The sequence below is a fragment of the Ranitomeya imitator genome, chromosome 4 (genome assembly GCF_032444005.1).
Source record: "Ranitomeya imitator isolate aRanImi1 chromosome 4, aRanImi1.pri, whole genome shotgun sequence".
NCBI lineage: Eukaryota > Metazoa > Chordata > Amphibia > Anura > Dendrobatidae > Ranitomeya > Ranitomeya imitator.
Genome location: NC_091285.1, coordinates 56,620,863 through 56,633,260, shown reverse-complemented (window position 1 = coordinate 56,633,260; position 12,398 = coordinate 56,620,863). Strand labels below are relative to the sequence as shown.

The 12,398-nt window shown below is 41.8% G+C and overlaps 1 protein-coding gene across 14 annotated transcripts in view; it reads left to right on the top strand.

The window, feature by feature from the left end:
* The window catches only part of LOC138675465 (protocadherin alpha-C2-like), a 502,001-nt gene that overhangs the window by 327,732 nt on the left and 161,871 nt on the right, over positions 1 to 12,398 (top strand). The window lies entirely within an intron of this gene.

Here is a 12,398-nt window from a genome sequence, read left to right as displayed (position 1 = left end):
TAAAAAAGAAACACATATCCTATGCGTTTTGAACACCAATGGGTTCTAATTAATTAACACGATTAAAAAACAATCAGGGTTAGAAACTAGTGATGAGTGAATATACTCGTTGCTCGGGTTTTCCTGAGCGTGCTCGGGTGGTCTCCGAGTATTTGTAACTGCTCGGAGATTTAGTTGTCATCGCTGCAGCTGAATGATTTACAGCTACTAGCCAACTTGATTACATGTGGGGATTCCCTAGCAACCAGGCAACCCCCACATGTACTCAGCCTGGGTAGTAGCTGTAAATCATTCAGCTGAGGCGATGAAAACTATATCTCCGAGCACTAACAAATACTCGGAGATGACCCGAGCGTGCTCAGGAAAACCCGAGCAATGAGTACACTCGCTCATCACTATTAGAAATGCATACACTGTTTTTTTTATATTTTTTTCTGATTCACGTATGTGATTTTAATTGATGATGAAAAAAGTATATTTTTTATCTATTTTCTACTTCTTTTGGGGCCGGATCTTCCCATACCAATTTGCTTCTATTGATTTTTGTGGGACCCAGTCCATGGATCTGTGCATCATCTTACTGGATATCACATGACCACTAATTTACTATTGAAACATGGTGGGCAATTTTTTTTCCCTCTTTGTCTGTTGTTATGACTCATATGCTGCTAACTGTTGAATAGAATGACACAATTAGTGTAGAGTCATTTTGTTTACTGGGGTGACTCTGCTTTAAAAGGATGATGATGAACACAAAACTATACAAAGGCAGTATTTCATTTTTGTATTGGGAGCATACATGTAAAATAGTGGATTTGCAATTATTTTTACCGATATCTCTGTCAACCAATGTATAGCAGGCAGTCGATGAATGAGTTGAGATAGCAGTTGAGATCCTTACAAAGACCTCTAGACATGACATGGCTTGGAATGCCTCTGATGTTTGGTTTAACACTGACATACTGTAAGTATGCAAAAAAATTATATCAGCATTCAAACATTAGCAGCATTAGCATATGTAGTTCAAGGATGGAACCAAATAAATAATGTTAAATTAAGTTGTTGTTTTTAAGGAAAGCAAGATCTTTGTTTTTTTTATAAAAAGTTGTTTTATTTTGTAAAAGTTCCGAAAATATATAATTTTTGTTATAGCTTTTAATATACAATAGTACAGATGTAGCACTTTTAACCTAACACAGGATTAATTAAAAGGAATTAACTATACTCAGGAAAATATTATAATGAGAAAACTGTAAATGGACAATTAACAGTAAAAGTCATTAAAGAAATCAAGTTAGGTGTAAGACAGTACATTTATACCATAAGCAAACTCAAAATGGATGTATCATAAAAAGACATAAATAAGGGGTAAGAAATAAAATTCTTATTACAGAAGTTAAAAAGCGGGAATAGAAGGATAATAGAAAACATTTACTAATAAAGCAGCCAATGCAGGGTTAAAAGTATATGGAAATCGATTCAATGTGAGGCATTTTTAGTCAGTAGGGCAGAAACTTTTTTTGCCCAAGAGAGCCAAGTGTTAAATTGCCTTTTGAGCACGTTCAAAGCAGGCAGGGTGGGTTCTCTTCCTTGAGTGACGGCTCTGGTGAGTTCTGTAGTATTATTAGAACTGTAAAGCTCAGCACAAATTCTGTCACAACACATTAAGCCATCAGTGCTTTGTTCTGGAGTGTACACTGCTTTCACTATGTTCACACATAACGATAACAGGGTATTTGAAAAAGCACACAGATCCAGACAGCGAGAGCAGCGCTCCAAGATTATAAGATCTGGTCTACAATCTGCATGCTGGTGACTTATAATGGCTTCTCTTCAGGAGTTGAGAGTCAGGTGGGAGGAAGGTAAGCAGAAAACTGTTGTATAGAAATCAATGGGCTGGATAGAGCTGACTGGTATGTTAGGAGTTAACCTCTCTCCTTGAATGTAACTACTGCCTACAGCGCCGGCTCCAGGTTTTTGAGGGCCCCGGGCGAAAGAGTCTCAGTGGGCCCCCCCCCCTTTAACACGTACCACAATTCACGATCGCATATAACACAGCCATGTAGTATATAACACAGCCCACGTAGTATATAGCACAGCCCACTTAGCATATAACAGCCCATATAGTATATAGCACAGTCACATAGTATATAACACGGCCCACGTAGTATATAGCACAGCCACATAGCATGTAACACAGCCACGTAGCATATATCAGCCCATATAGCACAGCCACATAGTATATAACACAGCCCACGTAGTTTATAGAACAGCCATGTAGTATATAGCACAGCCCACATAGTATATAACAGCCCACGTAGTATATAACAGCCCACAGAGTATATAGCACAGCCATGTAATATAATATATAGAACAACCATGTAGTATATAGCACAGACATGTAGTATACAGCACAGACCCCCTCTCCCAAGAATGGCCCCATAGTCCAGGACCAGTACTCACTGTTAGTGGTCCAGACCCCAGATCCCCATTAGTCCTGCTGTGTATGGCCAGTACTGGTCCAGACACCAGACCCCCAGTAGTCCTGCTGTGTACGGCCAGTACTGGTCCAGACCCCAGATCTCTCAGTAGTCCTGCTGTGTATGGCCAGTACTGGTCCAGACCCCAGATCCCCAGTAGTCCTGCGGTGTATGAGCAGAGATGGCCACTACCGCTCCACATCTGGCTGTAGTAATGTACACAGCACAGGAAAGGTGACCTTGGAAGTCTGCCCACACATCCACGTGTTAGGTAAGCACATTTGTGTGTCCCCAGATCCATCCTCGCATGCAATATTGGGACGATCTGATTGTATAAGACATGACACATGCTAGATGTAAGCACAGATGATCGGGGGATCTCTGGTTAGTGGGATCACATGTACAGAGACACAGACACGGCTGGGGGATACACTAATGAGTGCCAGTTCCTATAGTGCAGTGTCACACAGGGGTCTCCTTATAGTTACAGAAAAAAAACACTCCTCCCCTGTCAACGTTCCTGCGCCGCGCTGCTCCCTCGCTGCTCCGGTCTCAGCGGCTGCCGCTGCACTGCCTGACACACAGCGAGTGTGCGATGACGTCAACAGACGCCGGTAAAATTCAAAGCGATGGCGGGGGAGTTGGCACTTGCGACAGGCGGGCCCCCCTGCCTCACAGGGGCCCCATAGCAGCTGCGTGATGTGCTGCTAGCTGAGGGCCCCTGGGGGAGCGGGGGCCTTAGGCACTGGCAGCTGCCTGCCCCTAATGCCAGCCCTGAATGGGCCCCCCTGTCTCACCAGGGCCCCGGCACTTGCCCGGGTACGCCGGGTGCTGACGCCGGCCCTGACTGCGTACTCTCAGCCAGGGTCTGGAGGTCAACCTCCATGGAAATGAGCTGTACACTATTAAACTTCTCATTGCAGGAGCATGACAGGAGATATAGGAGATAGAAAAGTCAAGTCAATTGCAAACATGCTTATTTTACGATACAATACACTTTATTGATCCCAGGGGAAATTATGGTATTACAGCAGCAATACAAACAGCAGTACATAAAATATTAGGACACAAACCTTGTACAAGTATACCAACATTACATAACAAATAAATGTGGGTAGTTCAGGCATATAAGTCACTGTTAATTGACATTAGTACACTGCAATCAGTCATTGTTGTCTACCACCCTTAGGAAATTATTATACATTCCCATAGCAGTACAGTAGGTACAAACGGTTTCCTGAATTTATCCTTCTTACACCTTAGTAGGATTAGACGGCTGCTGAATGAGCTCTTCTGCTTCAAGAACAGCTCGTATAGTCGGTATGTATTATTGATCATTATAGCCCTACAGTTCTTCTGAATCCTATCCTCCAATACCTCCTCAAAAGAGACCAGATTTTCATGCCATTTAACTAATTTAAGCAATTTAAGAACTTGATAATTTCTCTTCTCGAGGATGAGTGTGGGTTTCCTAACTAGGTAATTATTCGAGAAGATTATTGGAACTTTGGACAGCTTTTTCAGAGAGAGTAGTCATCGTCTATTCCGGTGTAAAGAATTAAATGTTTCACAGCAGCCAGAAGTGATAATGGAGTTTTTTTTAATTTTATCAATAGAGTGGTTCAACAAATCTAAGGTGCCTGACCTTAGTATACTTACCAGTCACCATCTTCAGGTGTTCCCGACGCTGCTCAGGTCCAGCGCCACCATCTAGTTACCTCAACTTCTTACTGAAGTCAGAGGTAACGATCACAAGCTCTCAATGTAAGTCTATAAGAGCCTCATTTTGGCCTCCTACTAGCTTTCATAGATTTAGGGTACCGTCACACTATACGATTTACCTACGATCACGACCAGCGATACGACCTGGCCGTGATCGTAGGTAAATCGTAGTGTGGTCGCTGGAGAGCTGTCACACAGACAGCTCTCCAGCGACCAACGATGCCGAAGTCCCCAGGTAACCAGGGTAAACATCGGGTTACTAAGCGCAGGACCGCGCTTAGTAACCCGATGTTTACCCTGGTTACCAGCGTAAAAAACAAGCAAACAGCACATACTTACATTCTGGTGTCTGTCAGGTCCCTTGCCGTCTGCTTCCCTCTGCTTCCCACACTCACTGCCGGCCGTAAAGTGAAAGTGAAAGCACAGCACACGTCACCGCTGTGCTCTGCTTTCACTTTACGGCCGGCAGTCAGTGAGTGCGGGAAGCAGAGGGAAGCAGACGGCAAGGGACCTGACGGACACCAGAATGTAAGTATGTGCTGTTTGTTTTTTTTTACATTTACGCTTGTAACCAGGGTAAACATCGGGTTACTAAGCACGGTCCTGCGCTTAGTAACCCGATGTTTACCCTGGTTACAAGCGAACGCATCGCTAGATCGGTGTCACACACACCGATCTAGCGATGCCAGCGGGAGATCCAGCGACGAAAGAATGTTCCATACGATCTGCTACGACATACGATTCTCAGCAGGATCCCTGATCGCTGCTGCGTGTCAGACACAGCGATATCGTATGGATATCGCTGGAACGTCACGAATCGTACCGTCGTAGCGATCGAAATGGGACTGTGTGACGGTACCCTTACATTGAGTAATGACTTCTGGATCACCCAGCAAAGATTTGAGTTATCTGATAGGTCACAAACTGCAGAAAACAAACAGATTGATGCCGATAACAGATGAAGACTGCGGCTGGGAAAAATAACACTACGGCCTTGGAACTGAGATTAGGAGCACCACTCCAGCTCTGCAATAGAAAAAACACTGGAGTAATACTTTGTTTTAGTTCTTGGAGGACTTAGACAAATTCTGATTAAATTTGTGCTGTAGGGGTGTCTGGTGCTGCTGTGGGTGGCTCTGGTGCTGTGGTGCTCTGCCGACATTTTGTGAAAGGTCAGATCCCCCACAGTTCCATGGTTTCCTATGCGGTGAGCTCCGGGAAAATGGCCACCGGGGGGGGGTGGCGCATGCCCAGATTGAGATCTCAGCATAAGATCTCGAGAAATGAGATTTCAGCGCTGAGATCTCACCGGAGACACCCGCAGTAGCACTGCCGGACATCCCCGCAGCACCGCTGGGCACCTGCAGCACCGCCGGACACCCCCTCATCACAACCTGCAGCCTGCAGCATTAGTACCGGTAAGGTATATCTGCATTATAAGACACACACCCCTTTTCCCCCAAATTTGGAGGGGGAAAAGTGCGTCTGATAATCCGAAAAATATGGTAGATTTTTTTCGTAACTTAGCTGCACCACCATTTTGCAGAAACATAGAGGGCCAGAAAAAAAGATTTATAAAATATTAATAATACCTTCCCCTCTGCTCTCCTGTCATGCTGCCCCAGCCAACCACCTTTTGGTCCTCTGCGCCTCTTCTTAATCCCTTCTATTTTTTTCTGCATCCTCTGCCACCTCTTAACTCTAGGATAGAACTTTTGGCCATGTCTAGGCCTCCGGCATCACTGCTTGCCGTGTCATCATAATGTTTTGGTGTGGGTTGCCCAAGTGACAGTAAGGCATGCTTGGACATTATATGTATATGTATGTATATGAAAGGGAATAGCATAACTCCAATTCCTGAAAAAAATATGGTGTTTATTTGCCCAACATGGCAACATTTCGGTTCATGTGTGAACGTTTCTCAAGCAAAGTATAAGAGCATATTATCAGATATATATAGGCACATCAAATAAGTTGGTAATCATTAACAGTATGCCAAAATATGAAGATATAAAATGATTTGTGTGTTACAAATAATTTCAGATTTGAATAAATAGTATTCAATTATCACAGTGTCATGATCCAAGGTTCATACCATATTTAACAGTTATTAAAGTGCGATGCAAACATAACTATTCAAAGTAGAGCAAGTGTGGAATTAATCAAAATCCAGACTCACTCCATCAGTAATGCATGTTACATTGAAATATCCACGCTACCGGTGTCTAACAAAACTTTACTCCGCATGTCCGTGACATACCATATTTTTCGGATTATAAAACCCACTTTTTTCCCCAAAATTTGAGGGGAAAATGTGGGTGCGTCTTATAATGCAGATTTACCTTACCAGGGTCCCAGGGTCGCTGCTGCAGGAGGCAAGAGTGGAGCGTTACTGCAGGCAGCAGGCTGGGATGATGGGGTGTTTGGATGTGTGCCACTGCGAGTGTTTGGTGGTGCAGGGGCTCTGCCAACATTTTGTGAAAGCCCAGAGTCCCCGCACTTACATGTTCACTATGTGATGGACTCCGCAAAAGTGGCTTCTGGGGGTGGCGCATGCACAGATGGAGATCTTGGCACTGAAATCCATCTCCCGAGATCTTGGTGCCGAGATCTCCATCTGCGCATGCACCACCCCCGGCAGCCATTTTCCCAGAGTCCACCACATAGTAAGCCATGTAAGTGCAGGGGCTCTGGGCTTTCACAAAATGTCGGCAGAGCCTCTGCACCACCAAACACCAGCAGTGGTGCACATCCAAACAGCCCCTCATCCCAGCCTGCAGCCTGCAACAAAGCTCCACTCTTGCCTTCTCCAGCAGCGATCCTGGGACCCCATTTCACCACAGCCATCACCCCGGTAAGCAATAATGCATGGATTATAAGAAGCACCACCATTTTATTTAAAAAGGTATTTTTTCCTTTTTTTCTCCTCAAAATTTGGGGTAAATCTTATAATCTGGTGCATCTTTTAATCCGCAAAATACCGTAATGGCTCTCAGCAAGAAAAACAACCAATTTTTGGGAAGACTGACAAATTTGAATTTCAAAACTAATGATCATCCCTAATTTTAATCTTTACTAAATCAATATTAAACAAGGCCTCTTAAATTGCTATCCTCATTTTATCCAGAAATGTTTGCTAAAGGAGAGATCCAATTTTCTAATATACTTTCTGTATCAAATCATTGATGATTCCAAAATCTCTGCTTGCTTTCATTGGGTAAGACCATTTGTGGTGCATTTTCAGTGGAATCTATTCTGGTCATATGATGGTGCAAGGATCATTATTCTATTGTCTGCCCATAAGCCTTGTACCCGTGTGACCATCACTTGACCAGAATAGATTGCATCCACAAAAAATTAACAATGACGTTTCTTATCCAATAACAGCAAACTGAGAATTAGTACTGTGTATATTGGAAAATTATATAGTTTTTCTTTGTACCAAGAAGACACTTCTTTTTCAGAAACTGTGCTACCCCTTTAAGCACAATGAGCTTATAAATTCTTATTGATGCCACAAGATGTCAGTATGTATTAGCCTGTCATAGTGTGAGGGTGAAATTAATAAACAATGCACATACATTTTCTGTCATGTCCTTTTTTCATAACTGAAGAATAACTATTGTTACCTGAAATTATATTATATGCTATCACAACCCCTGTCTACACTTCTTGCTGTGAGTCATTCCTCCTGCACTATGGGATTAGCACTGAAGCTCAGGATTTTGCATTGGTGGATTCATCTGTTGATTTATTTGATTGACGCTACAAATGGACAAATCAGTTATGCAATTATGGAAGAACTTGAAAAAGGAACCATAATTGGAAATTTAGCACAAGATTTACAAATGGACCCCAAACTTCTCTTCAATCGTAAGTTCCACATGACCTATGATACTAAAATTCAGTATTTTGACATTAACTCCATAACTGGCACTCTGCACAATACAAATATAATTGATCGTGAAGAGCTGTGTGGCAGCAGTGCACACTGTGTGATGAGACTGGGACTTGTAATGGATGTGCCGTTAGTACTTTATCACATAGAAATAAACATCCTAGATATTAATGATAATGCTCCGTGTTTCAAAGAAGATGAGATTGTTTTGGCAATTGCGGAGTCAACTGATCCTGGCAGCCGTTTCCCATTAGAAGGAGCTTTTGATCCAGATGCCAGCTCCAACTCAGTTTGCTCATACTTTATGAGTCCAAATGACTTGTTTGAGATAGATGCCCATGTAAGTGATTACAAAATGAAATCATTAACACTGGTATTAAAAATTGCATTAGATCGAGAGCAAGAAGCGATCTATGTATTAACCCTCACAGCATCTGACTGTGGCAAGCCAAAACTGACTGGATCAGCTCAGATTAAGATTCTAGTGCAAGACGCTAACGATAATCCACCCGTCTTTTCAGACTCTCTCTACAGATTAATCATACCTGAAAATTATACCGTCGGAAAAGTACTCATGACAGTCAATGCCACCGATAACGATGAAGGCAAGAATAGTGACATTGAATACTCATTTAGTAGCATTGTGCCGATAAACGTGCAGAAGATGTTTGATATTGACAAGGAAAGTGGCGAGATCAGTCTCAAAGGTAATATTGACTATGAAGAAAGAACATTTTATGAGTTCAAAGTTCAGGCTAGAGATCATGGTCAGCTACCCCTGACAGGACACTGTAAGGTCATTGTGGAAATAACTGATGTCAATGACAATTCTCCCGAAATTAAGGTGACATCTTTGTCAAGTATTAAAGAGGATGCAAAACCTGGCTTTGTAATAGCTCTTCTTACTGTCACCGATAGGGATTCTGGAAACAATAGCAATGTGTCTTGTCAAATACCTGACCACCTTCCATTTACATTACAATCTAAATTCTTAAATTACTATTCATTGGTCCTCAAACATAGCCTTGATAGAGAATCTACAGAAGAATATAATGTTCTTATTTCAGCTACTGACTCTGGAATCCCTCCTTTATCTTCAGCTACTTCCATAACATTTACCGTGTTGGATGTCAATGACAATCCTCCCATATTTCTAAATCCCTCATATAGGATTTCTGTCCCTGAAAACACCCTTCCTGAAACTTTGATTATTCAAGTTTCAGCCCTAGATAAGGACATTAATGAAAATGCTCGGCTTTCTTATTTTCTTATGCCAAGTAGCATTGGAGGAGTAAAGTCTTCTAGCTTTATCACAATTCATTCTGATTCTGGGGAAATTTTTTTGGTAAAATCACTTGATTATGAAAAAACACAGATGCTCTGTATAGTAATTGAAGCCAAAGATCATGGATCACCATCTTTTAGCAGCACGGCTAGCCTCACTGTGTTCATTCAGGACAAAAATGATAATTCGCCCCAAATACTACCATCACTATTTACCGGAGAAGTCTGGAGATCAACCCAAGTAGGACATGTAATCACCAAAGTCAAAGCTTTTGATCTAGATTCCGGCTATAATGCCTGGCTCAGATATGAAATGATATCCTTCACTAATGCTTCACTCTTTAGGGTGGAGCTGTATACAGGGGATATAATTGTATCAAGAGTCATTGAAGAAACTGATGAAGATTTACAAAATATATTTATTATGATTAAAGATCATGGAGAACCCCCAAAATCCACAATGACAGTGGTAACTATAACTCTATTGCAATCTGGGGAAGAAGAATTGGACAATATTGCATTATTAGGCAAGGATAAGATGATCATTGTGGACTTTAATGGCCATCTGATCGTTACTATTTCTTTTATCTCAAGTATCTTTTTGCTCGCTGTTGTATCATACATTGGGGTTAAGTATGTAAAAACTTTCAGAATCATGAGTAAAGTAATTAAAACTGAAGACTGTGTGAGTAATGACTGGGCTTGGACAGAAAATAAGAAAAGAGATTATAATTTCACTCCAATGTACTTTAATGCTCAGTCAGACTATAATACCTCCCCACACCCGCCAAGGACTTATTTTTCAGCAGATGATGTGCTTTTTCCAGGGCATATGCCAGAGGATGACAGTACATTAAGGGCAGAGAGCGAGGTAAGAAATACAGAAGTTTACAAGTCCTAATCTTGACATGCTTGTATATTCATCCCATCTAGTAGATAAATACTTTAGTCCAGATAAAGGTGTTGGCAGAGGTGATAATGTCATACACGGATATACACACAAGTGTGATGGTTGATATTTATGCTATAACTAGTTTTATTTGGCCATTAGTGATGGACAACCAAGAGTTCAATTTGTGGGCAATTTAAATTGTACTAAAGTAATTAGATGTAGAGACATGAGAATATATTCTAGTGGCATTAAACTCTACACGAATATTACAAAAATCTGCAATCGACAAAATTCGTATTATTTAGTTAATCACTTCTGTGCGGATTTAGCCGGTGGACTAAATTTTTCTGAACCATAAAAGGCTGTCAAAAGGTTAAAAAAAGTTTAAAAAATGTTATACTCACCATAACACTCACCTCTCTGACTTCTCTGCTCCCCACTTATTTAGTCCTCATCATATCTTTTGATCTCCTCCACTTGTGCTGACGTTACAGGATACGTCGGGATGTCATGACATTTTGCATGCTTGTGAAAAAACCCTCCTGGGCTTCATGAGAGCCAGAAGTTCCACATCAGTATGAGAGGCACAGTGATTTCGGCACGAGCGTTGTTGAGCAGAAGATGAAGCGAATACTAGTGAAAAGTGGAGGGGCTGGAAAGTTGATCAGAAGCTGGGTATAATGATTTTCTCTTTTATTTTTTACAAATGAGAGACCCAGGAGCATAATAAGGGATATTAAATTCATAGAGAAGAAATTCTCAACAAATTGAATTTCCCAGGAATGTCCATGAGAACAGGCGAATTTGAAATTTGATAAGCCGCTCATCTAGCTCATCTAATAATTAGGTGTTAACAACAATAATTAGAACAAAATGTTAGTTGTTTTCATGAAGTGACTTGAATCCCAGCCCCCCAACTCATCAATGTTCAGCATAGGTATTTTTTCAGAAAAGAACAAATTTGTTTGAGTTGAATTAAATTCTTGAATTTATCTAGGATCCGAATATTAAGAAATTTACTGCAAACTGAGCATAATGGCAGACACTTTGCCACCACGTTAGGCTGGTTTCACACTTGTGTATGGCTGCGTACATCCTCCCTTAAGCTCTGCCTATACTCTGCCTACTTCTGCATGCATCCTGGGAGCGCAAAAAGTTGCATTTCTGTGCGGTCAGCGGGCACGTCAAAATGCCACATGTGGACGCATCCCCATACAATACATGTCCCTGCGTACTCGATGTTAAAGATCGGTATGCAGGATGATGCAGGATGTATGCGGAAGTAGAAGGAGCATAGGCGAAGCTTAATGGAGGATGTACACAGACATACGCAAGTGTGAAACCAGCCTAATTAAACTAAACAGGGCCTATAAAACATCAACAAAAAATGTATACTAACCTCAACACTTATCTGTCTCGCTGTCCCCACAGCCCACCATCCGGTCCTTTGCTCATTTTTCACCTTCTCCCATCACATGCATCTTCTTTGGCCAGCTTCACTCTGTATCATGGCTGCTAGCCCCGAGAATGCCACTTTTTGTGTGCTCACATGATGCACATTGTAACTTCATGACATCACAGCGTGATCTGCAATAGCACAGCACACATGACCTAAGAGGCCTGGACAGAGTGAAGCAAGCCAAAGAGTAATATATGTGATTGTAAGGCAAAAAGGATAGGTGCTGCTGACTATATGTTGGATTCCATTGGCAGTGTGACAGGTGAGTATTCATTTCTTTATGTTTATCTTATGTTTATCATGCTCAATGGTCTGAAGAGAATCAAGAGCATAATAAAATTTTGGGTATTCTGGAATATGCATGTCCACGTAGTATATAGCACAGCCACATAGTATATTGCCCAGCTACGTAGTATATTGCCCAGCCACGTAGTATATTGCCCAGCTATGTAGTATATTGCCTAGCCACGTAGTATATTGCCCAGCCACGTAGTGTATTGCTCAGCCACGTAGTATAGTGCCCAGCCACGTAGTTTATTGCCCAGCCATGTAGTATATTGCCCACTCACGTAGTATATTGCCCAGCCACGTAGTATCTTGCCCAGCCACGTAGTATCTTGCCCAGCCACATAGTATATTGCCCAGCCACATATTATATTGCCC